Below are 12399 nucleotides of genomic sequence, written 5' to 3' on the forward strand. Positions count from 1 at the left end.
CTCAGGGTCCATAGGGACATCCACGAATGTCGACGAAAATCGGCAAACTTGCGATCGATTGGCGAAAGCTTCAACGATCGATGGAGGAAAAAAGTGCGTATGCACATTGCGCGAATTTTCGCATACCGGAAGTGACGCACGCGTTGCGCAATTTCGGTTCAACTCTGACACGCCAAACAGTAAATTTAATAATTTTTTTAATTTTATAGAATTTTTAAATTTAAGTAATTAATCATACGTACGAAATAAGTTACTTGTTGTTACAATAGCTATAACATACATGAATGTCTATTCGTTTCAACTGTTCAAAAAATAATAAATGTAAATAATTGAAAATATTCAAAATTTTTATTTATTTATAAATATCTATTTTTCAATTTACAAAAAAATACGTATATAATAATTCGTTAATTTATATTTATGTTTTCAATAATAACATATATAGAGACATCTATCGTCATAATATTTTAAAACTATTATATTTATATATATAGCGACATCTATGAGTGATACTGAAAATGTCTAATAAATTTACTATGAAAATTAAATAGTTTTAAATTGTGTCGACTAATAAAAGGAAATATATTAGTATTCGTTTACATACAAAATTAAATTAATTGGTGTTTAATTTAATATATTATGTTTATGAACAATTAACAAAAAATGTTCAATCTAGAGATGTTATTATAAATTATTTGTCCATATTTTGTTAATTCAAAAAAAATATGGTGAAATGTGAATAAAAATAATTTGTTAATAATTTATAAAAGCAACTATGAACTGTTTAAATAATTTGATGATATGAATTTAACAAAATTTGTTTGGATGTTCTTTCGTGTCGAAGCTAAGAGAGGGGAGTTTGAGAAACTTTTAAAGAGTAATAAAATAATTAAAATTACATTCAAAAGCACATTGATTTTGCTAAATGAGACACTTACTTATTATTGTATTTTAATTTAAAATAAAATAAGATTACCTTGTATTAATAGAAAATCAATGCATTAAAATGATTAAGATAGAACATTTAGAATTAAATTGAAGTAAAAAATGTAGAATAGTGGTGACTGTGAACACCATATATATAGAATAACATCAATAGAATATTTCAAATATGTATTTGAATGAAATAATTGCATTTATATTTAAATTTCATATTCAAATAGATGATTTTAAAATATTTTTTAACTACAGAGACACCTATTGAAAAATATATAAACTTTATATCAAAAGTCGATAAAGCAGAGCGCGTACAACGGACATAGTTCAAAAGTTTGTCAAACAGTGAACCTTCATACTATTTAATAGTTTTAAGAAACAAAATTAAAAAAGAAAACAGAGAAAAACACATTCCAAATCGTGTAATAAATAAAACGACGATACTTTACACGACAATAATCGTTTTTAAATTGCACATACTTCGACATAACGACCGATTTCGAATAAAACGAAGGAAAAAAAAATTAATTCCATCGTCATTTCTAACGCACAACAAAGACAATAATAATGCGTATCATTAGGGAGAGTAATCATAGATCGAAACCGACTCGGAGGAGTTAATTTCGCGGCTTGCTTCCTCCTTGGATGACAATGTACGAAAATTGCACGCAACAAAAACAAAAAAAGTAACAAAAAACAGACAACACACACACACACACGTCAGAAATATGTACAGGTAAAACAAACGTGTGCAATAATGACAATAGATCTGTACACACAAGCTCTGTTTTAACGTGAGCCTTGAACCCTTAGTGGCGTGACGAAAACTTCCGGAACGACTAAACTAAACAACGCACACAAATCGAACAAGTCCTGACAGGGTTAAGCGTACCGTTATAAATTTATAATGCCACTAACGAACTGAAATTCGCTTACATATTTTATTATTATTAAAAACCACTTTTATCCATTTGGTTACAATATTTATAACGGCTTACTTTGAAAATTCTCCAAATTTGAACACAAAATCGAATTTATAAAATTGTTGTCAGAATACTAATGATGACAGATCATTAGTTTCATAACTGTAATTGAAATAATACCAATTACATATCAAAGCCATTGATATTGTATTATACTAGTAACCAAGTGCACGCATTCGGGCACTGGATAAAAAGTGAACACCGTTTAAAAAACTACGCATTGTCAACGAACAATCGCAAGTGAGCGTTATATATGTTAGAATTTTTCCATAGAGTGACGAATTGGCATTTGCATTAGTACGCGAATAGCCGGGCGAGCGTTTGGGGATGGAATGAGGGAGCGATTCGAATTGACCGCAAGTCCTGTACATACTGAAATCGTTAGCGATATTAGCCTCGGTATTAGTTCATGTATCAATTCCTTTCCAACACCCGTTGAAATATCAACGGGCACATTACTAGTTTTATACATACTTGAATGATTTATAGTGTGGTTTATAAGTGCGGTCTTGAGAAGAACTCACTCCATATCCAAAAATTATTATAGATAAAGAAGAGGAAACTTTTATTTGTGTGTGTAGAACTTAATTAAAAGTTGAAAGTGAAACTTAATTTGACGGTTCGAAACCCTATACAAGTAGCAGTTTGACAAGCGGGCATGTATATTGTATATATATACATATATCTTCTTCTTTTACAGCGAGTGCGAAAAGAACAAAACTAGTGGGATGGAAAGAAAGCGCACACACTTTTTGTTATCACTTCACGTACGGCACGGCATGTCTAGTTAGACTCCAGCTGTGAATGGGCGTGTCTTCGTGTCATTGTTAATTCATACGATCTTTTTATTTCGACAAATTTCGTCATATATGAAAAGCACCGTTAACGATCACTGTCAAACTTATGTCTATGCTAGGATAAAATATCGCCGAAAGGGGTCTAGGTCACTGCACGGAAAGTCGAAAGATGGAAAATATGGGCGGATTCAACGAATCCCCCCTCATACCCCCCAGTCCGTAATATCATACGACGACGTACGAGTGTGAAGAGTATATCCGAATATGTGTGCGTTAGAACGAGACAAAAAAAATATTGTTGCGTAGGGGTGGGTGGAGGATCCAAGTAAAAGGCCAAAGTCGTTTCACAGCATTTATTGTTGATTAAGGAGATACACGCACTGGCAGTGCTCCGTCCAGAATGGCTTGATATCGCCTAAGTACCGCCTTATAACGGATAGGTCACTCGACGTCCGGTTTGTTTACCTATTGTTATGGTCACATACTCGGATATGTATTCCCACCACATTCAGCCCCACGGTATCGGTCACTTCTGAGAACCACGAGAATGCCACCGAGTGTCGCTACTATGCCAATTCGGTGGCCTTTGTTTAGCTTACTTGCACTTAGTTTGCAGATAATCCTCAAAACCAATTATAACGGTCGCACAGTGTCAGGAATGCGCCTCGGCCTAATCCGATTGCACTTAACCGGCGGCTCTTTTTAGTATACGTAACAATATTATTTACAATTCAACTCAGCGGTTCTACAAGTGCATGTATGTATGTATATTTAAAGATCTGAATTGTTTTTCGTGTTTTGTTTGAAATTGCGAGTCGTTTATATATATATATAAACACGATATCGAAGATATGTTAAAAATTATAGTATCGGTAGGTATATCACGCCAATCAGTAGGTATGTAGTTTTTCGGGTCTTCATCAATTTGTGCCGTAGATTTTGACATATCGTACTGACAGATAGATACTCGCGTGTAATCTACATACGTAGTCACGAAAGGAATAAGAGTTACCAGGGCTTCTTTTCCAATAGCAGGATATTCCTGCTGTCGCCTTAACCAAACTTCTGAAATACTTTTTTCATTAAATTCCACTTCAAGCAAATTATCTGATCTGATATCGATCAACTCTTCTTGGGCTGTCCCCGTAATATGATCATATTTTAAGGACTTTGCAATTGGTGTTCTTATCCAATTGTTCCTTTCATCCTCATTCAAGTTTGGGAAATATTTCCTTAAATATATATGTACATTCCCTAAATATGTAACGTGGACAAATATTCATAAATGAATATTTGTACTTTCTATTGAATATTTTCGCGGCCTCCGCAAGAAATCCTACGGCCCCCGCAGGGGGTCGCGACCCCCCAATTTGGGAAGCACTGGTTTAGGAGCCTATTCGAGACACACACACAGACATTCATTTTTATATATATATACATAGATATAGATTAATCCACACTCAATTGAATAGCATTGTTACTTTATCCTATGTACGTAGTAACAACAGATGAAGTTTTGTGACTTTTGGCTTGAAGCAGTACTAATTCCAACCGTGAACGATGGGAGAGATTCAAAAATGACGACAATGATGACAAGGGTCGATCATTGTCGTGTTTCCGAAGCGCATAAAACTAAACGAGATGCGACTTTTACGATTGCAAAAAGTCGTTTTAATTCACTAGAAGCTTTCCAGTTTTACGATTGAGGAGCAGAAAAGCGTGGGCGCTAGTATCGCCGTTGCAGCGACAGGTATCATTCCTCAGATTCGTATCGGGATAACTTCCGCGTTTCTCGCACAACTCGGCCTCCTTATAAGGACGAACGCGATCGCAAAAAGCGGGGAAAAAGCCGCTGAACGACAAATTTAAAACGGAAAAGGGGGAAAGGGGGTGTGGGGGGGGGGGGAAGACGGGTGAGAGCCTTGTTAAGTAACAGATTCCTGTCTCGATGCAATATATTGCATCGTCGCCAAGGGTTAATGCCTCGGAAGGACTCCGTCCAGACGTCTTCATCTTCCATAAACGGCAAAAAAAGACAGATCGATCGTATTGCGAGTTCTGAAAGTCACGGGAATATACATAATTCGACAGTGAATGGTAGTCTCGATTTGATTTTTATCCGTTCGACTTAAACATATTAACATTGAGATTGACAAATCGTCTCTAAAATTACAAATTCTCAAAGTCTGGCAACTTTTCTACTATAGTCGATCCGATATGGCGTGAGGCTTGAAACTTGACCGCCGCCCTTTAGTCATAGTAGATCCGATGAAGCGTGAGGCTTACGAGAATCGAGCATAATTAAATTAAATTGTAAAATAGAAAATGATCAGTAGATCAGTAGCTATTAAAATAGATATAAATAGGGTTGCCATAATTGTCAAGCATTGATACGGGACATTTAAGTGCTACATAAATAAAACATGGAAAAGTAGGTAGGTAATAGTTTATTTTAAAAAAATAGTCTTTTTTATCCCAATCGTATTTTAACGATGATTTAACTTTTTTAATTAAATCGTTTTCCTCTTTTACATGATGATAAAATTGGGCGCAAGTCATTTTAAAATTATACTGGCCAAACCAAAATTGCCTCAACTGTCTCAACTGCCAGCTTATTTCTTCCATCCGACCAATGTGTTGACATCAGGGAAAATATTCTCTCCACATTGGCAGTGTGGGCTGGAATGGCAAATATATACTCACATAGTTTTATTAAACATGACTTCTATTCAATATGCTTGGTATCTCTAAAAAAACTTCTGCCATTTCTCTTCCATACTCATTTTCAGCTTTGTCTCCCAGTTTTCGTTGGTATTATTTTTATTTAAATAATCTTTTAAATATACGAACTGGTTGAAAAGAAGCTCATTGTTTCCAACATCGATATTCCTTACTTGCAAATATTCAACGGTTCGTTCTATTTCCCCCCATTCAGGAACTTGCTTGAGAGTCTTCCAATCGAAAGAATTACATTTTTTGAATGATTGGGACCACTTATCAATATATTCCACAGCAGTGTTAAAAACATCGACAGTCTGTTTTTGGAGAAAAGTTTAGGGAGAAAACGGGACAAATACGGGACAAATTGTAATACGGAACCGAGTAGTGAAATACGGGACATGTCCCGTATATACGGGCAACCCTAGATATAAGATGTATTGTGAACATAATTTCGTAATAATAAAAAGCATTTAAAAATAAAAAAAAAATAAATATTGTCGCATTCGTGCAATGTGTTGTAACATTGTAAGGACGTTAAATACTTTTTTAATTATTTTTTTTAAATTATTTCTTATTTAACTATATAATATTATTACAATATAATTCAATGCAAGGTCTTTAATAAATAATACTGTAAGTTTTGCTGTCTACATATAACATGACGTTGACAATTACTTTTATTGTCTAAAAAATATAAATTTCCATTAATATAAAATATATACGTATTCCATAAATAAATTAATAATATCAACAACTTACGTATTTTATATTAAAATTTTATTAATGCAAATATTTCAAAATACGAAACACGAATTCAAAACTAGCAAAAAATAAAAGTTAAATTCTAGCGACTGCTTTACCCATGAAGAGTATTATATTTCTTGACCAAAATACAATGCGAAACTGAAACGAAATGTAATTAGCCATCGCGGTCGAGTGGGAGGGGGGGGGGGGGGGAGTGAATGCATTTAGTTTATTTTAATACATTTAGTGTCATGCTAGATCGATACGACTATATTTCATAACGATCCAAAATGAAAGTCAGCAAAATAAAACACAACTGAAAGATTTCCGATTCCAAAAATTCCTGGAAATGTCAATGATTTTGTCTAAAATACCGCAACTCAAAAAAATGTCTCGTATTTTAATACAGTTTGGATTTTAATAGTAAGTATTTTTTTCAGTATATACGTAATATGGAAGATCAGTATTTATATTAAACAGCCAGTATCCATCGTTCAGTATATATAATATAAAAAGTCAGTATTTAAACATAAATGGTTAGTATTAATTTTAAATGTTTTGAAAGTTTTATTTTGACGAATGGATTAAATTGATTAAAATACTGGCCATATAATTTTTTGCCTTAAAATAATGCCTCATAAATAAATAGTGATTTTGAAAGGCGTTTTGAAACTTTTAAAAATAATTGAATATTTTTTTGATTAATATAAAATTAAATATGTATTTATGTATGCATATATTGTAAATGTGGTAGAGATATGTTTTGCATTTCATACGGTATGTAGTGCGATTTTTTTTAATATCAATTTATTTTTTTATATAAATATATACCGCGATTTCCGTCGTCTCGTCGTCATACCAAGAAAATCCAGTTTATATACATAATTGAAGCAAAGATCTCAAGCACTTTCTACACTTTGACGTTACCTTCAACTTTTGAAAAATTTAATAAATAAACGATAATTCCATAGCTTCATACATGCCCTTTTAAATCCAACACGACAAATGTTACAAAGAAAACTCAATACATAAGACAGTCAAAAAGTCCGACATTGAAGTTTTCTATCGAGAAATTTCCACACCTTGAGCGAATAATTGACATCTTTGGAAAATTTGCAATCATTTCACGAAAACTACAATCCAAAATAATGGCCGACCATTTTTTAGATTATTTTACGCAAATATATAAAGAAAGTTTGATTGAAACCTTAATGGAAATTTTCACTGAAGCTAATAAAATTTTCAGATTAATAAAAATGACTTCTAATAGTCATTTTCAGTTTCATAGACTATCAAAAGCTCTTTAAATCACATAGTGCTGTTGCCTTGCTTTTCAATTTATTTCTAAGAAGTCAAACTGGAATTTACTAATACTGTTTGGATTGATTTCTATTGAGTAATATTAATAATTTAGAAAGCATAAATAAAAAATAATTATTTCTACAATTCCAGATTTATTCATAATCATCGTTTTGTTTTCTTACAATCTAGGAAGAAAATGTGTAATATTAAAATTTATGTTTTTGAATTATATAAATTCATAGTCCTTATTTATTAAGTAAAATCCTATTCCAAAGTCCAATCAGATCCCTCCGTAATTATTTATTATTTCACATTAATCCCTGTTCTACCAACTATTCTTGTAAATCCTTTTTATGTAGATCGTGCTCTTCGTTTAAAAATATTCTCCTTCTAACTGATCCTTTTTGATCATTTTTCTTAGTAATATATGAGCCGTTATAATTGAAAGTAGCATAAGTCCACTTTTCTTAATTTCGAGAAATACCTCGCAAAATATTAAATATAATATTTTGCATTTAACAATATTTAAAAATACTGATGGCCTGTAATACGTTTATTCTGCTTTTCCGAGATTCTGTACATATCGAATTAAAATAAGTGATAACAATATGTGAATTAAGTCAAACCAAAACAGTGTTTTTGGAACTGAAAATTGGACTTCCACCACTTTCAAATATATCGGCTCATATATGTATGTATATCCCATTTCTACCATTACTCAATGGTTATCTTCTTTGTTTTTATTTTATTATTTCATTGTTGTCATTAATTTTTAGAAACTTTATCGATGTTAATGTTACATACATACATATATAGGTCTACGTTGTAAAGCTACTTATTTCTGTTTTTTTAAATAAATAAAATAGTCAGTTTTTATATTAATTAGTAGTCAGCATTGCATCAACAAATTGCTCAGTACTATTTTAATGAAACGGTCAGTACAAAAAAATGAAGTGGTTCCAACATGTAAATACAAAATGGTTCATATTTATATTGACTTTTGTCAGTACATTATTAGAAGCGAAAATACTTATTGATAAGTTTGGTTTATGAAGACATTTGGTTCGAAATTTAAACGCTCTTTAAACAAAGCGCTCGCCCAAAAATCACTAAAATCTCTATAACGGAACATCTGGCCGCCAAAAAGTCTATCATACTAACGATAACTATCATATTAACGAGAACTCGACTGCTAAATATTCCATATTCGCGATTTTCATGGCAAAAATTGTCTTTTGGGCGATCGTAATGTGACTAATAATCCAATTACCAAGTATGTGTACACACACATGTGTATATTGTGCTTATTATCCGCAATTAGATGATTTTATAATTTTATACCTACATATATAATAAAATATATGACGGATCCGATAAAATTGATCAAACTGACTAGTATTATTTACACTGATCAAATGAGCATAAACCATCTGGAATCATCGAATCGAAAATGATTCGAGTAGAACGCAACGCACACCCGTCTCTTGTGACCTTTTAATTCGGTGTTAAATGTGAGCGAATACTGGACAAGATGTGTGTTGATTTATAGGGGAATGGTATAGCGATCAGGCGATACAACGAACGCTCGTTAAAATGTCAACGGAATAAAAAAAAAACTTTATTACCACAAAATACCCACGGACTGCTTTAGCAATCAACTGGACAACCCCTGATATACATTGGTGAATGCTAATTTATATACATATAATGACAAAATTGACCAATCCGAGATACCGACACGCCCTTATACTATTCTACATACATATCAACACAGCTCAACTGGATTCTGAATGTCGTCTGGTATGTTCATGTATGTATGTATGTATATATGTATGTATGTATTTATGTGCGTATCTCAGACTGAAGATAGGCATTCACAGAGAGATTTGTCTCAAGTACATAATTTGCCAGTCGTAGGAAGTTCTTCAGAATCTAGCAACTTGTATGCGAATAAATAAGCCTTTCATTCACAATACATTTATAATACAATCAGCTAAAACGCTTTGATTTTATGCGAAAATGTTTCATTTTGACAGAGAAATTTTAAACCATTAAATACTCTGGTTTTTGGAATCATCGCGTATAACTAAAGGTAGAGTTTTATCTACAGAAAAATAGAACGATAAATCTCTAATTACACTGTTCGACACGAAAAATGGTTCAGAGACGAGATATGACTTTTCTTATAGATCTATGCCCGAATATATGTCCGAATCTCGAGCCAATCAACATTTTTTATTACCAGATTCGTGTTCACTGGGCATACATAGATCTATAAGAAAAGTCATATCTCGTCTCTGAACCAAAAAAAGTCGTCATTTGTCGAACAGTGTTACACTGAGCAACAACAAAAAAATACCGGAGAGTAGACAACAATTTTTACCAAGTTTGACCCATTAATTGAGCTTTTAAAGCTTTGATAGAAGTCGTGAGATTTATCTCTGAATATCCCATATATACTAACTTGAAAAAACTGCATGCCATATATAATATTCCGTTTGTTACAGACATTACTAACAAACTAACCAGTATATTCTATGACATAATCACTAATAACCATACTAACACACTTGTGAAGAGTCTCGGTGATTACAACAAAATGTCTATACCCTTTAGGTATAACACACAGATTACGTAAACATAATCTGCTTTAGGTCATCGACATTAGAGTCTTTAATTAATATTATGTATTATATGTATTATGAGCATTTATAAGAATTGTAAATAAGTGTTTGAGCTCTTTTTCCTATTATGCTGTAGATTAACATTAGAATAATATAATACTATGATTACTAACCAAATTAAATTAAATTGTAAAATAGAAAATGATGAGTAGATCAGTAGCTATTAAAATAGATATAAGATGTATTGTGAACATAATTTCGTAATAATAAAACGCATTTAAAAATCAAAATGTCTGAATATAAATAAGACTTGTCAGCCGACGTGAATGCCTGCCTTAAATTTGAAGTAGTGCAAAAGAAGAAAAAAAAAGTATAACAAGAGCGAATGGCAGTTCGACAAATTTGACCGTCGATGACAATTGGACGGTTTTAATTGATTCGTCCTTTTAGGCCGAGGTGTATCAATCGATTTATTTGACAGATTGAACATCTCATTTGAATGAGACGGTCGATGATGATAAATAATGGTCCGAAGTTCGAAAAAAAGTTGCACTTATTGTTATACAGTGAGTGTTCATTAGTTGACACATGAAAAAATACTTATACGATTATACATCTCGTATGTACATACATACATTCATATTATTGAAACAAACAGTTCGTGCAATTTACAAAGAAAATATTATACAAGTACATACATACATACATACATATGTACATGTGATTCATAGAAATTATATCTGATAAATAGGTATTGTTTGGATAAGATGAGAGAGTTATTGTGCAATATGTTCACGTCTCAAACATAAAAAATTGTGAAAAATCTGCATGGCTTCTATTTTTCGACAAAATTTGACCAGTTTCCTGGGTGCCATAGCAGAGATTATGCATGCTAACGTTTTTTTACACATGCAAAATTATCTAAAAAACTGTCCTTTTACAGTCTCTCGGGTACAATTCGAGCACTTTTTCATCCATCTATTGCATCTATTACATCTTCTAGATACGTGATCCGCCCATCGCCATTTCAATTTATTTACTCTCACCAATACATCAACCACATTTATCATACTTCTAACCCATGTATTCCATTTTCTATCTCTTATTTTATCAATTCCTTTCTAAGGACTAGAAGGACGCAACACTAGTTAAAAATACAAACCATGAAATTGTGATCGAATATAAATCAACCGAAATCTCAAGGACGAATTTTCTCACGATCTTTAAATTTCATTTATTGATATTTTGTGTATGGTAAAAGTATAAATAAACAAGTCATATTTATTACTAACCATAACCTATCATATTATATGAATCGATCATACAGCAAATATCCAAATTGATAATGAAGGACATGACCGAGAAGATAAATTGAATAATTTGATTATTTTTCATTTACATACATTGATATATACCAGGAAGGCCTAACAGGTAAACTCCAATGCGCATTCCTAGACAATTAATTAAAAACATTGCAACATTTTTTATTACATCAATCGCTGTATTAAGAACACGAAATTAACAAGTAATTAATTAATTAATTAATTAATCCATAGATACATCCAGTCGCGGCTCGTGTATAGGAACTGCGGCGCTGCAGCACCCCCAGAAAAAATACAAAAAAATCACATTTGTATACATTTACAACTTGTGAATATAATTTAAATAAGAATGATTAGATATTTGACATAATCATTATTAATGAGTATGTCAAATATATCTAAATACAGGTTGTAAATGCGATTTTTTTGTAATTTTTCTGGGGGTGCTGCAGCGCCGCAGTTCCTATGCACGAGCCGCGCCTGGATACATCTATGGATTTAGACTTGTACATAATGTTTTACATATTGTACATAAATCAAATTCAGATATTTGTGAAATAGCGGGTAGGATGGTTTTTGCCAATTTGATGAAATCGTTGCAACAATGGAATCAGATAAATTGGCAAACTCTCATAGAAAACGATCGCCTTGAAGTCAAAAATATTCAAGTCTGACCAGCAGCATTAAAGATTAGCACGAGATCGAACCCGGTAACCTCTCGGTGTTAAACATAATTCACAAAAAGCACACGCTGTGGACGAAAAAATAAACAAAATGATTGCAAAACTAAATACACATGTAAATTACACATGAATATTTGGAACTTACATATGTACATACGTATGCACACGCGCTCTATTTTCAGCCTCTCGGCGAGAGTTATTATCTTAGTAAAGTGGATGCACTTAAGTCTTATACATAATATAATATGTGCATATACATATGTAATAGTAGCAGCAAGTAGGCAATG

This window comes from Arctopsyche grandis, chromosome 2 (genome assembly GCF_051622035.1).
Source record: "Arctopsyche grandis isolate Sample6627 chromosome 2, ASM5162203v2, whole genome shotgun sequence".
In the NCBI taxonomy this organism is placed as follows: Eukaryota; Metazoa; Arthropoda; class Insecta; order Trichoptera; family Hydropsychidae; genus Arctopsyche; species Arctopsyche grandis.